This window comes from Portunus trituberculatus, chromosome 44 (genome assembly GCF_017591435.1).
Source record: "Portunus trituberculatus isolate SZX2019 chromosome 44, ASM1759143v1, whole genome shotgun sequence".
Taxonomy (NCBI): Eukaryota; Metazoa; Arthropoda; class Malacostraca; order Decapoda; family Portunidae; genus Portunus; species Portunus trituberculatus.
In genome coordinates, this window is record NC_059298.1 from 21,110,122 (window position 1) to 21,122,621 (window position 12,500).

The window sequence follows — 12,500 nt, forward strand, 5'->3', positions numbered from 1 at the left end:
TCATTTATTTTTAGTGTTTCAAAACTTCTGGTGTAAAATAATTCCTGGAGAGAAAATGAGCGAGGAAGAAATGTCCAGGAAGAAAAATGTCTGGAGGAAGAAATGCCCAAAAAGAAAAATATTTAGTGGAAGAAAATGTTCAGGTGGAAAAACTGTGTAGAGGGGAAATGTCCAGGATGGAAAATGTCGTGGAAGGAATAAGTCATGGAGGAAAGTGTCCACAAGGGAGGAAGATCTCTGTGGTGAAATATCGTGCTCCCGGTAATGTGGTGAATGACGGGAAAAGAGGGAACATGTGAACCGTTGGCGGGTTGAGTGCAGTGGAGTGTTGTGAAGCATGTGCGGTCCCGGAGCATGACGTCAATAAGGAAATCAGGATGTACAAAACACACATAACTGAATGGGGAATGATTGGCCGAGTCTGTATAGCGTCATTGGATAATCCTTGACCTCTTTCCTTTATGTTCTGTTTGTTGGATGCCAGTCTGCCTCTTATTTAGTGCAGATGATGATGATGATGATGATAACGATGATGACAGCGATTAGAATAACGATAATGGTGGTGAAAGGAACGATAATCAAGATATATTCTGTCATTGCAAATGCTCAATTGAACAAATCTCAAAATTTGCCAGTGCATAAAAAGAACCATTCCCAAGTCAGAAGAGTTTGTGAAAGTGTTTTTAACACTTGCTCCTTGTGTGAAGGATTTCCCTTCAGAATTCAGGAGAAGCATCAATAAATGAACAGACAGGGACACTCACTGCTCCTCTTGGGCATTACCACATGCAAAGCGTCCTTATGGCATAACTGATCATTCAAGTGATTAAAAGTTACTCCTTTATTGATAGAGACACTGTTCTTTTCAATTACATTTGAGTAAACCTTGAAGAATTTTACTGAGCACTAAACTGTTTACTGGCCATGATTACTCTTTGTTGCTGATTAAAAAAAATCGCGGGTGTGGTCTAGAGTTGCACCATGTATCCTTACTAAATTGATGAGAAGCAAACCACACAGATGGTAAAGAAAATGAAAGCAAAAATAATAATCAAGTTTGACAAAACAAAAACATAGTAACTTATACAGTTTCGTAGCTTCCCAAAATGAACTGTTCAAAGCGCTCACCTACAGCCACTCTTAAAATCTCAGGATGATGGAACTGCATTTGGTGCTTTACATATACTGGTATGGTATAAAAATGCAATTAGCGCAGTTGAATAATGATATCAAACATTTTAACGGGTGACGCTCAAATCACATTACAATCCTGATATCGAGGTTAATTTTCCGGCCGTGCGTTCGTGTGTACAGCCGTCCTGGGAACAGACTGATTGATTGACAGACTCAGGGCGCCGCAGCAGCGATTGCACTCCCGCAGTCAGGTTTAAGTATTCATGCAGTGCATCGAGACGGTTCTGGACAGACCTGTGTTACATACCCGCTGCTGAACACCAAGGGGAAATGGATACAATAGTCTTAGATGACCTTGCAACAACGAAAGACAGGAAAAGTTTTACCTTAAAGGAGATAGTACAGATCAAGTTTCCGTGAGCTGCTAAGAAATCGAGAAAAACGCTCATGTACAATAAAAAAAAAAAAATGTAGGCTGAAAAGTAACCAAGTTAAGAAAAAATAAGGAAAATGTTCTAGTTGCTCGAAAAAAAAAAAAAAAAAAAAAAACAGGGAAACCCCCGGGGAACAAGGGAATAGCCTGATGAAGCCAGCCAACCGCCACTGTAGCTCGCCGCCGCCAGCGTGAGGCACTGAGAGGACACCAGGCATGACAACACATGGGCCAAATAGGGTGGCGAGGAAAGGCAGGACGTTGTAGGGTAGGATGGGATATATATATATATATATATATATATATATATATATATATATATATATATATATATATATATATATATATATATATATATAGAGAGAGAGAGAGAGAGAGAGAGAGAGAGAGAGAGAGAGAGAGAGAGAGAGAGAGAGAGTTCTACCGAAACAGTGAATCCTCTTTGAAAATGTGATACAATTGTGATAAGAGTACCACTGAAGGCTTCTCTCTCTCTCTCTCTCTCTCTCTCTCACACACACACACACACACACACACACACACACACACACACACACACACACACACACACACACACACACACACACACACACACACACACACACACACACACACACACACACACGAGTGGCAAGGCAAGTGGGCAAGCCTCTTAATGTGTATCCTCTGTTAACCTAGCAGTAAATAAGTACGGGATGTAACTCGAGGGGTTGTGGCCTCGCATTCCCGGTGTATGTGGTGTGCGATGTGATCTCAGGCCTACCGAAGATCGGTCAGTATGATGAGCTCTGAGCTCATTTCGTAAGGGAAAGGCTGGCTGGGTGACCAACAGACGACCGTGGTGAATAAAACATACACACAGACACACCCAAGATGACCTTGGGTGGTGATATGGGCCCTAATATGGGTACCACTATAAATAAAATTGCCTGCGCCAGTAATGGGCGGAAGCTGAACAGCGCTTCCCATACACTCTTCAAGTGTGCCTACAGGCGTTATAGGCCTTACCGTAAAACACACACACACACACACACACACACACACACACACACACACACATGATGGTAATGATTGTTGTTGTTGTTGTTGTTGTTGTTGTTGTTGTTGTTGTTGTTGTTGTTGCCGTCGTCGTCGTCGTCGTCGTTCATTATTATCATTGCAACAATAATAGTGATGATATTGATAATACAAACGATTGTTTTCATCATCATCATCATCATCATCATCATCATCATCATCATTGTCATCGTTACCCTATTTTCTAACTTTGGACAAACTATGTAGGTTTATTGCTAGTCTTGCATGTCATCAAACAGGTGACACGAGAGAGAGAGAGAGAGAGAGAGAGAGAGAGAGAGAGAGAGAGAGAGAGCCACCTTGACAACGGTACCTGTTAGGCTTCACTATTCCGTCCCTTCCCCCTCATATTCTTACCACCACCACCACCACCACCACCGCTCCCTCTCATCCATCAAGGATCTCTATGTCCCCAAGGCATTCTTGTGGTTAATTGAAAAATCTAACGTGCCTCTTGCCCGATTCCATGTCTTTATTTATACAACCGGTATTTCCTCACTTTGTACGTTTTGATCTCAATTTCCATCTCTTGCCGTGTCAATATAAAGGTCACGATGAAGTGATATAAGTTAATACATAATGCATATTTGAAATCTGTTGTATTGCATTCTGTCACAGACTTCCCTCCTTCCTGCCTCAGTGACACACCATCATTTCCTCGTCAATGCCACTTTACTCTCTTGCATTTCTTCTTATATATATATATATATATATATATATATATATATATATATATATATATATATATATATATATATATATATATATATATCGACGTTATTTCTTTCAATTTAACAACATAAAAAGACTCGTATGAAGTCTATATATCTGTTAAACGTATTCTCTGAGTAATGTTCGTTTCTATCAAATGACTTAGTGCACTGTAAATCTTTATTGTACTTTTATATTATGCACCAAAAGTTATCCTCAGTTAAGCAATGTTCCCTCTGTATGAAGGTTCAGTTTGTCTAATTCTCGTGTGCACCATTAAAAACTGTTCCTCCTCCCACACAAATGACGCAAATCTCTTCCCACACCATTACGAAAGCTCTCCCACACACATTTCCTTTTCATCTGCAGCAATCCAATTCCAAAGCAACTGAAGCCTCGTGAGAACATATTTTGCTATCCTCAATCCACTCTGCTTCGCTCCGGGTAAGTGGCTCGCAGGGGAAGGACGGAGCCAGACAACTGTCATGAAAGTAAAATAAATGAGGTTCCAGGAATGACATTTCTATAACGTTTTTTCTGCTTTTTTCAGGTACGTGCCGTAGCTTCCGTGATTGTGCAGGCGTCGAGGTGGTGAGTACCCGTTATGATGACTCAGCTATAGGAAGGGAAAGGGGTGTTTGGACGAGAGGAGGGGAGGGAAAAACGCGAAGAAGAAACAGAGGGAGGGAGGAAAGGGAGAGTGAAGCGAGTATATTTTTAAAACAGTAAGGGATGAAGGGCACTGGTGTGAGAACAAGTGGATGGGGGGAGGAATGGATAGTCTGCATTTGAAGATGATAGGGCGGCATTGATGAGAGGGCGGGAAAGAAGGAAGGGGTATGAATAAAAGGCGTCGCAGTTAGAAAGAGGGACAAAGAAATGTGAGGAATTGGAAGAAGAAGGGAATAATACTCGTACAGTGTGCTAAATATTGAACCTTTTCTGCTCGACCCTGCATGGACTGGGATACAGAAATGCAGGTTTTGGTTTTGTCATTGCGTTGATAAGGACAAATGAGTATTCCTGAAGACAAACAAGTACACTATTACAATATTCTTTTTGTCGTACCCATCAGCGTTCCTTGTGAAAAGTCTGATAATTTAATCTTGACAATATAAAGTAGTGAATTAAAGTGAATAAAGAATTCCCAGTGCCGGGTTAGCTGAATACTCTGCCGCATAGCTCCATACAAGACTCCGTCGCATCAGTAAATAAACTGAAAAAGGAAGTAAACATTAGCAAAGATTAAATTAACTTTTAGTAACAGGCACTGGACATCCTGAACAAAAGCTGAACATTATTTTCTACTTTCTTAACAAGACGATGTAGAAACTGAAAAGGTTTTGGAAGAAAAGAGTTAATTGTTTTGAAGAATGAGAAAACATAATGAGAAAAACAGAACAAAACAAAACAAAAACAAAAAAACAAAACTGAACACGTTGGCAGAGAAAAAAAGATAAATTTAACCTCTTCTATACTGAGACACATTCTTATCGTGATTTTTAGGTATGATTAGACGATTATATTTGCATTAGAAAGAGTCTATAGAGGTAAACAGATTAATGGACCAAGTCTTCACTATTCTAATACTCGCATATGTTTCTGAAGCCGTATGAAATCGCTAAATAGTACCTAGAATGAATATGGAAACGCGGCATGGTACTGAAGGGGTTAAACGTTGAGAGAGAAGTTAAGATGTTGTATGTAAAGCTGAAGGTCGATAAGAGGTCCTTCACCTCAGTGTTTCCTGGGCCGTGTTTGCGTGGTACCTTCAGTCAGTCAGTGTCCTGATTGGTGGATGATGCTCCCTGGACGAAGCTCGAGCAAAGCGAATATAACAACTAGAGCTTCCATTCGATGCGTCTCAGCTCTCTCTCTCTCTCTCTCTCTCTCTCTCTCTCTCTCTCTCTCTCTCTCTCTCTCTCTCTCTCTCTCTCTCTAACAAAAAGTGTCTCCCTCTGACACTGTGATATGAAGTGGGAAAAAATTATTAAAGCAAATATTATGAATCGAGTCCGGCTGTGTATATCTTGTGAGAATATTAATTAGCAGTTGTCAAGCGGGGAATATTTACCTGTTTGCGACTTTCGCTGCTGTAATTTTTTTTTTTCGAATTTGAATGACGTCTCTGCCTGTATGTTTGCTTGTCTGTTATCTTGTATATTTATATTTCGTTTATAGATTTAACTTTCAGTATATTTATTTACCGCTATTTTATTTGTGCATCCATTTCCTTATCCACTGAAAAAACACAAGTGTTTCTAATCATACATGTGTTTACAAACTTAATTGTGTTTGTGTGTGTGCTTCCTTGTCGATACGCCTCACCCTCTTCTGTTGACACAGTTATGATTTATGTGCGTACCTATCTTGCTATCTTCACGTAAGATATGTAGTCCACACGTGTGTTTATTAAGTAATCGCTGGGGCCACTTACCTGTATACCTCCATCATTAATGCTAGTTTGTATAGCTTGAAGGTTCCATGGCTATATGCTTCCTAATGATTTACCTACAATTTCCTACGTATTTATATTTACACTGTTTTCTTACATATACATATTTCCAATCATATATTCACTTCTGTTTATGTATTAATCTAATCTCTTACTATATACTTCACACACACACACACACACACACACACACACACACACACACACACACACACACACACACACACACACACACACACACACACAGGTTTTATATTTGGTTCAACACTTAATTTAGCTTGATATGTTTGTATACTCATGAATTCTTTAAGCCTCACGCCCACTGGGTTTGTTGCACGGACGAGTGCCAATTAGTGCAGTGGTCTGGCGGTGTCTCCTCCCTGCTTTTCATTATTTCTCACAGTGTAGATAAGAGCAAGTCGTCAGTGTCAGTGGTGGTGGGGGTGGTGGTGGTAGTAAGAAGGATGAGAAAGGGAGCGAGAGAGGGGGAGGAGGTGAACAGGAAAGAGAAGGAGTTTGATTTAGCATGAAGTAAAAACGGAGGAGCTCATCGGTTGAGGGAAGAATGAAAGAGGAAGGAAGGAAGGAAAGAAGGAAGAAAGTAGTGAAGCATGAAAAGCAAAAAGCAAGAAGAAAGGAAAAAAAAAATAAGAAAGGAAGTAATAAAGAAAGGTAAAAATAAGAAAAATAGGTAAGTAATTAAGTAAGAAAGCAAGTAAGGAAGGAAGGAAGGAAGAAAGGAAGGAAGGAAGGAGGCGGAGGAAAAGAACAGACGGGCGATAGACGTGAACTGACAAGGGCGGAAAGGAAGAACCGTCGGTTAAGGAAACAAACAAAAAAAAAAAAAAAAAAAATGCAATGGACACTAGTATACCACGGGAGGGAAAGGCAAGACAGTTGTATTGGAGAGAGGCCAGCTGGAGAGAGAGAAGGAGTGAGGGAGGGAGGGAGGGAGAGAAACGTGAGGGCATTATGGGAGGGAGGGAGGGAGGGAGGGAGAGAAACGTGAGGGCATTATTGGCAGGGCAGGAAAAATGAGGACATGGTTAACGAAGAGAATAGAGGAAAGCAAAAGGGAAAAGATATCAGCAGGAGACCGAGAAAGAAAAAAATAATTAAGAACGAAAGAAGAAGAAAGCAAAAAAGGGAAAATACCAATAGAAGGCTCAGAAAAGGAGAGAATGAAGCAATGAAAGCATACAATACAGGGTCAGAAAGAAAAGAAATAAAGAAAAGGAGAGATATCTACGAAAAGGCTGGAAAGATTAAGAAACAGAGAAAAAAATGTAATATGTACTTAGTAAGGATTAAGATGAGATACTCGTATATGAAGCAGAAAAGAAAGATAAAAAAAAAAACGAAAAAAACGAAAAAGCAAGAAAGGAAAGGAGTAGAGAGGGAAAAGGTAGGACATCACTGACAAGAGAGAAATGGAAATGAAAGTAAAATAGAAAAAAGAAAGGATGGAAATGAGAGGAATGATCATATAAGAGACGGGAAAGGAAAGGAAGGAAAGGGACGAAAAGGATGGCAAGGAAGAGAAGAAAATGAGCAAGGGAAAAAATAAATGAGAAACGAAGGAATAGTCTTTGCAAGGAATTGGAAATATCTAAGGAAGGGAAAGTAAAGGAAAGGGAGGGAAAAAGAAGGACAATGATGGCAGGAAGAAAGAAAATGGAAAGAAAAACGGAAGTAAACATTGATGCCAGGAGGAAGGGAAAGAAAGGGAAAAAAAACTTTGATGGCACGAGAAAAGAAATGGAAGGGAAAAAAAAAACATTGATAGCATAAGGAATGGAAATTGAATTGAAAGGAAGGAAAATCATTGATGGCAAAAAGGAAAGAAAAAAGAAATGTGAAAGGAAAAAAGAAAGAAGAGAAAGAATGGGCGCAATAGGAAGGAAGGAAGGAGGAATAATCTTGCTGAGAACGAAAGAGAAAAAAGAAACATGTAAGGAAAGGAGAGGAAGAAACACAGTGGCTGGCCATTGGGTGTGCGTTGCAGGGAAAATGCGTTAATTAGTTTTCACTTTTATTTGAGGTTCACATTGTTAGGGTCATGACGATGTGTTTGTGATGACTATGGTAATAATGGTGGTGATAATGATGATGGTAATGATGATGATGATCATGTTGATAGTAACAGTGATAATGATAATGATGATAATAATAATGATAATAATAATATTGATAATAATGATAATAGTAACAATAATGATAATAATATAATAATGATAATATAATAGTGATAATGTTAATGATAAAAATGATAATGATAGTAATGAATATTGATAATAATGATAACATGAAGCAACAACATTAACAACAACAACGACAATAACAACATCAATAATAATGATGATAATAATAGTAACGATAATGATAGTAATATTAATGAAAAATAGTAATAATAGTAATGGGTATTGTTGTTTTGGGTTATTGCTATTATTGTTATTGTCATTGTTGTTGCTGATTTTATTATTATTATTATTATTATTATTATTATTATTATTATTATTATTATTATTGTTATTATTATTGTTGTTGTTATTGTTGTTGTTATAATTATTGTTATTATTATTATTATTATTATTATTATTATTAGTATTAGTATTAGTATTATATCATCATCATCATCATCATCATTATCATCATCGTTGCCAAATGAGAGAAACATTCGAGATAAGAAGCGCAAGAAAATGCAGATTTTTCCAGTTCAGGAGGAGGAGGAGGAGGAGGAGGAGGAGAAATGGAGGATGTGGGGGGAGTAAGTCAGCAGCCTCCACTCAGTCTCCCGCTCTGCTCTCTACTTCACCTTCTGGATAAGAGAGGTGGAGGAGGTAGAGGAGGAAAAGGAGGGAGAGAGAGGGGATAGGGGGCAGGATGCTATACAATGCTGATATAATTGATGGATGGATAGATAGAGAGAGATAGATATTTAAAGGTAAGTGAATATACAGTGCTAGTGATTGATTTAGAGAGAGAGAGAGAGAGAGAGAGAGAGAGAGAGAGAGAGAGAGATACTGCGTGTTGACCTTGACAGAGGTTAAACAGCCGACCTTGTTTGACACTGCTGCTTCTGCTGCTGCTGCTGCTGATTCTGATGTTGTCTCTCTCCTCCCTCTCCTCTCCTGTGATCTATTCCTCCCACTGCTCCCGACCCTCTCTTCTCTCTCCCTCTCTCCCCTCTTTTCCTCCTTGATCTCCCTCATTCCCCCTTCTTTCTCCCCTCCCCACTGTCAACATATCTTTCTTCAAACTCTTTTATATATTTTTCTAAAGTCTGTCGTTATTTTCAATCATATGACAATTTTCTTACAATACACTACCACTTCTACCACCACCACCACCACCACCACCACCACCACCACCACCACCACCACCACCACTACTACTACTACTACTACTACTACTACTACTACTACTACTACTACTACTACTACTACTACTACTACTACTACTACTACTAACTAACTAACTAACTAACTAATTTCTGTCAAAGTTTTTGTGTCTGCTTATCTAGTTCTCTCTCTCTCTCTCTCTCTCTCTCTCTCTCTCTCTCTCTCTCTCTCTCTCTCTCTCTCTCTCTCTCTCTCTCTCTCTCTCTCTCCCTGTGTGTGTGTGTGTGTGTGTGTGTGTGTGTGTGTGTGTGTGTGTGTGTGTGTGTGTGTGTGTCGTGTTTCCTCACCCATCAGAAATTTTCCCATTCCAAGGATTACGACACGAAGACGGAACTAGATTACGTCACCTACCACTGTACAGCGTGACACGCACTCACACTACAACTTCCTTCCACTCATGCGCGCGCGCACACACACACACACACACACACACACACACACACACACACACACACACACACACACAAAATCAACTCAATCGAGAGGGCCGGGTTCGAGTCCCGGTAAGCGGCGAGGCAAATGGGCAAGCCTCTTAATGTGTGGCCCCTGTTCACCTAGCAGTAAATAGGTACGGGATGTAACTCGAGGTGTTGTGGCCTCGCTTTCCCGGTGTGTGTTGTGTGTTGATGTGGTCTCAGTCCTACCCGAAGATCGGTCTATGAGCTCTGAGCTCGATCCGTAATGGGGAAGACTGGCTGGGTGACCAGGAGGCGACCGAAGTGAATTACACACACACACACACACACACACACACACACACACACACACACACACACACACACACACACACACACACACACACACACACACACACACACACACACACTGCCTTGTGCTGTCTGGAGGTTGTAGGAGAGCAGGTGTTTGCAGTCAGAAATCTGCCTAATGAAGCAGATGTATGCCTGCTTGCACGTCACAACAGGAAAGCCTGCTCAGCTACCTCTGAGAGACAACAGACAGATTGACAACTTATTTTTTCTATGCGTGAAGGAGGTCGGCAAAGGGCAAAGCGAGAGAGAAAAAATGTTTAATTGTTTTTTACCCAATAAGTAGATAAATGAATAAATAGCTAAATAGATGAGCAGGAAGAAATATAAAAATGGAGGCCTGCTTAGTTATGGAGCTGTGCTGTTATACTTCTCCCTTAATTAAGTAGGAAGGTATTGTGCTGTGGGAGCTGGTAGGCAGTTAGTAAGTTCAGACAAATAATTGTCATGCAGAAATAGTGATAGAAAATTATAAGGCACACAACATTGCGGTGGAGTTGAAGACAGTCTATAGTTGATATTGTAAGATGATGGGATTGACAAAATTAGAAAATGCCTCGGTATTTTATGAAACACACCATCATAGCCAGATGGGTTAGTTTAAGTGACCTATGATTAGCCTTCTATTTTAGCAGTTGTTACAGAGGATGGGCTTATGAAAAATAAAGGATTATTATTAAGGCACTTTAGATGATTATACCTTCAGTCATTAGATAATGTTTATAAGTTGCTTTTTGGGATGTGTTCATTTAATTACTTCGACATTAAAGAGCAAAATGGTATTAACTCTTATCTTACCTCTATTGAATATGCTGGAATGATCTGCAATTATAGAAGTTATCATAGAAGTGATTTTAGATTACCTGGACCACAGATAACAGTAGATCTGGATTTGATGCGGGACTGCGGAGCCGCGCCGCCATTGCAGTAACATACCCAAAACGGTCGACTGGTAGTACGCGGCAGCTGACTGTTAAAGTTATAATTTTGTAAAGTTTTATACAGTATAAGGTGCATTTTTTAAGGAAATGCTAATCATTACTAAATACCGCAGCAGTAGGAAGGCGTGTGCATTTGTGGAGGCTGTGAGGTACACCAGATTAAGGGCTCGGCTGATCTTTACCTGGAGGAAACATTATTATTATTATTATTATTATTATTATTATTATTATTATTATGTACATATTTGTGGCAAGTTGTATACACCCATGTCTACTGCGAATGAGTCATTTTAAAATCTCAGGCGAGCAGCAAGACGGCCAACGGTTAACCAACGGACAGTCACTTAAGTCATTCGGTTCAAGTCAGTCAGCTAGGGATACCGCTGCAGCCAAGCGTGAGGGGTTATAATTGTTACGTGCATGTTCAGGCATTTTGACATATCTGTGGAGACAATGAAACAGTGAAATGTGAATGCTGTTGAAAGAGTTTTGTCCAACAATGGATTTACAGTGAAAGTGTGAAGAGCTTGTGTCGAGGCTCACATGAAAATGTTATTATGCGCGTTAATGATGTGATGCCCGCCTTGCTTTGTAAATAGTCTTCCTAAAAAGGAAAAAAAGAAAAGTTGCATTTTTGTTAATGCAATTATATAGAGTACGCTAGTGCAACATCTGTGGCATATATAAGGGGTGGGATAGTAAGACACCAACAGTGATGTCCACGCCAAGCGCAAACTGGGCTGAGTTTCTTAGAGGGTTCCAGAACGCCCCGGAAACCCGACCCGCCCGGAGCGCGCTCTTCAACGCTTTTGGGCGCCTCCCGTGGGGGGGGCTCATGTAAACAAACCTGTGCGGGCATCTTAGACGAAATGGCTCACGCACTGTCTCCTGAATTAAATCGTTTACAGCTCGCTGTTCTTCTCGACGAGTTTCTTGCTGGAGAGGAAGAATTGCAAGTGCTATAATGATAGCCAAGGAAACAAGAACTTGAATGAAATGTGACTAGAAGAGCAAGAAAGACATCAAGAACCAACTAGAGTTGAGGGATATGTGGAGCAAGTCGTTCCATTCTATAGTAAAAGATAAAGCAACTAGGATGGCACTTGTAGCCATCTACTTGCAGCTCTTTGTTGAATTGTGACGTAAAAAGTTGCAGCTTGAAAAAGGTTCCGGACTGGCAGTGCAACAACCCGCGTTTCTAAGGGGTCCGGGTGACCCAACAGTGATGTCCAACCCAAGAAACTCAGCCTGGTGTCGCCACAGGAGGTAACACACGGTCACAGAGTGATGACAAGAGGCGTAAACTCACAGGTGTGAAGAAGAGATGAGCAAGTGGACAGCCAAAATCATGTAAAGTAATTTATAAGTGATACAAAATTTGCATTTTGTGTTTGAAATACAGCTGTAAACTTAAAGTTGTATTTGAACATCCATCTGGTACTATATGAATTCTCGTGTTTGACTCGTATAACTGAGCGGTACAATGACACCGTTGTATGGATTTAGATATCGCTTTCTGGCATTGAATTAAACACAGTTAGCTTGCTTCACAGTGATTTTCATAGATTCAAGTTGGCTAGG

The 12,500-nt window shown here is 40.1% G+C and overlaps 1 protein-coding gene across 18 annotated transcripts in view; it reads left to right on the forward strand.

Annotated features, from left to right (window-relative positions):
* Positions 1-12,500, forward strand: part of LOC123518691 (sodium-driven chloride bicarbonate exchanger-like) — a 328,162-nt gene that overhangs the window by 31,740 nt on the left and 283,922 nt on the right. Inside the window, exon 2 of one of the 18 annotated variants that reach the window (XM_045279663.1) lies at positions 3,906-3,946. The exons of the other annotated variants lie outside the window; for them this stretch is intronic. The gene's annotated coding sequence lies outside the window, so the exon portion shown is untranslated. The remainder of the gene's footprint in view (positions 1-3,905; positions 3,947-12,500) is intronic. 18 annotated transcript variants of the gene reach the window in all.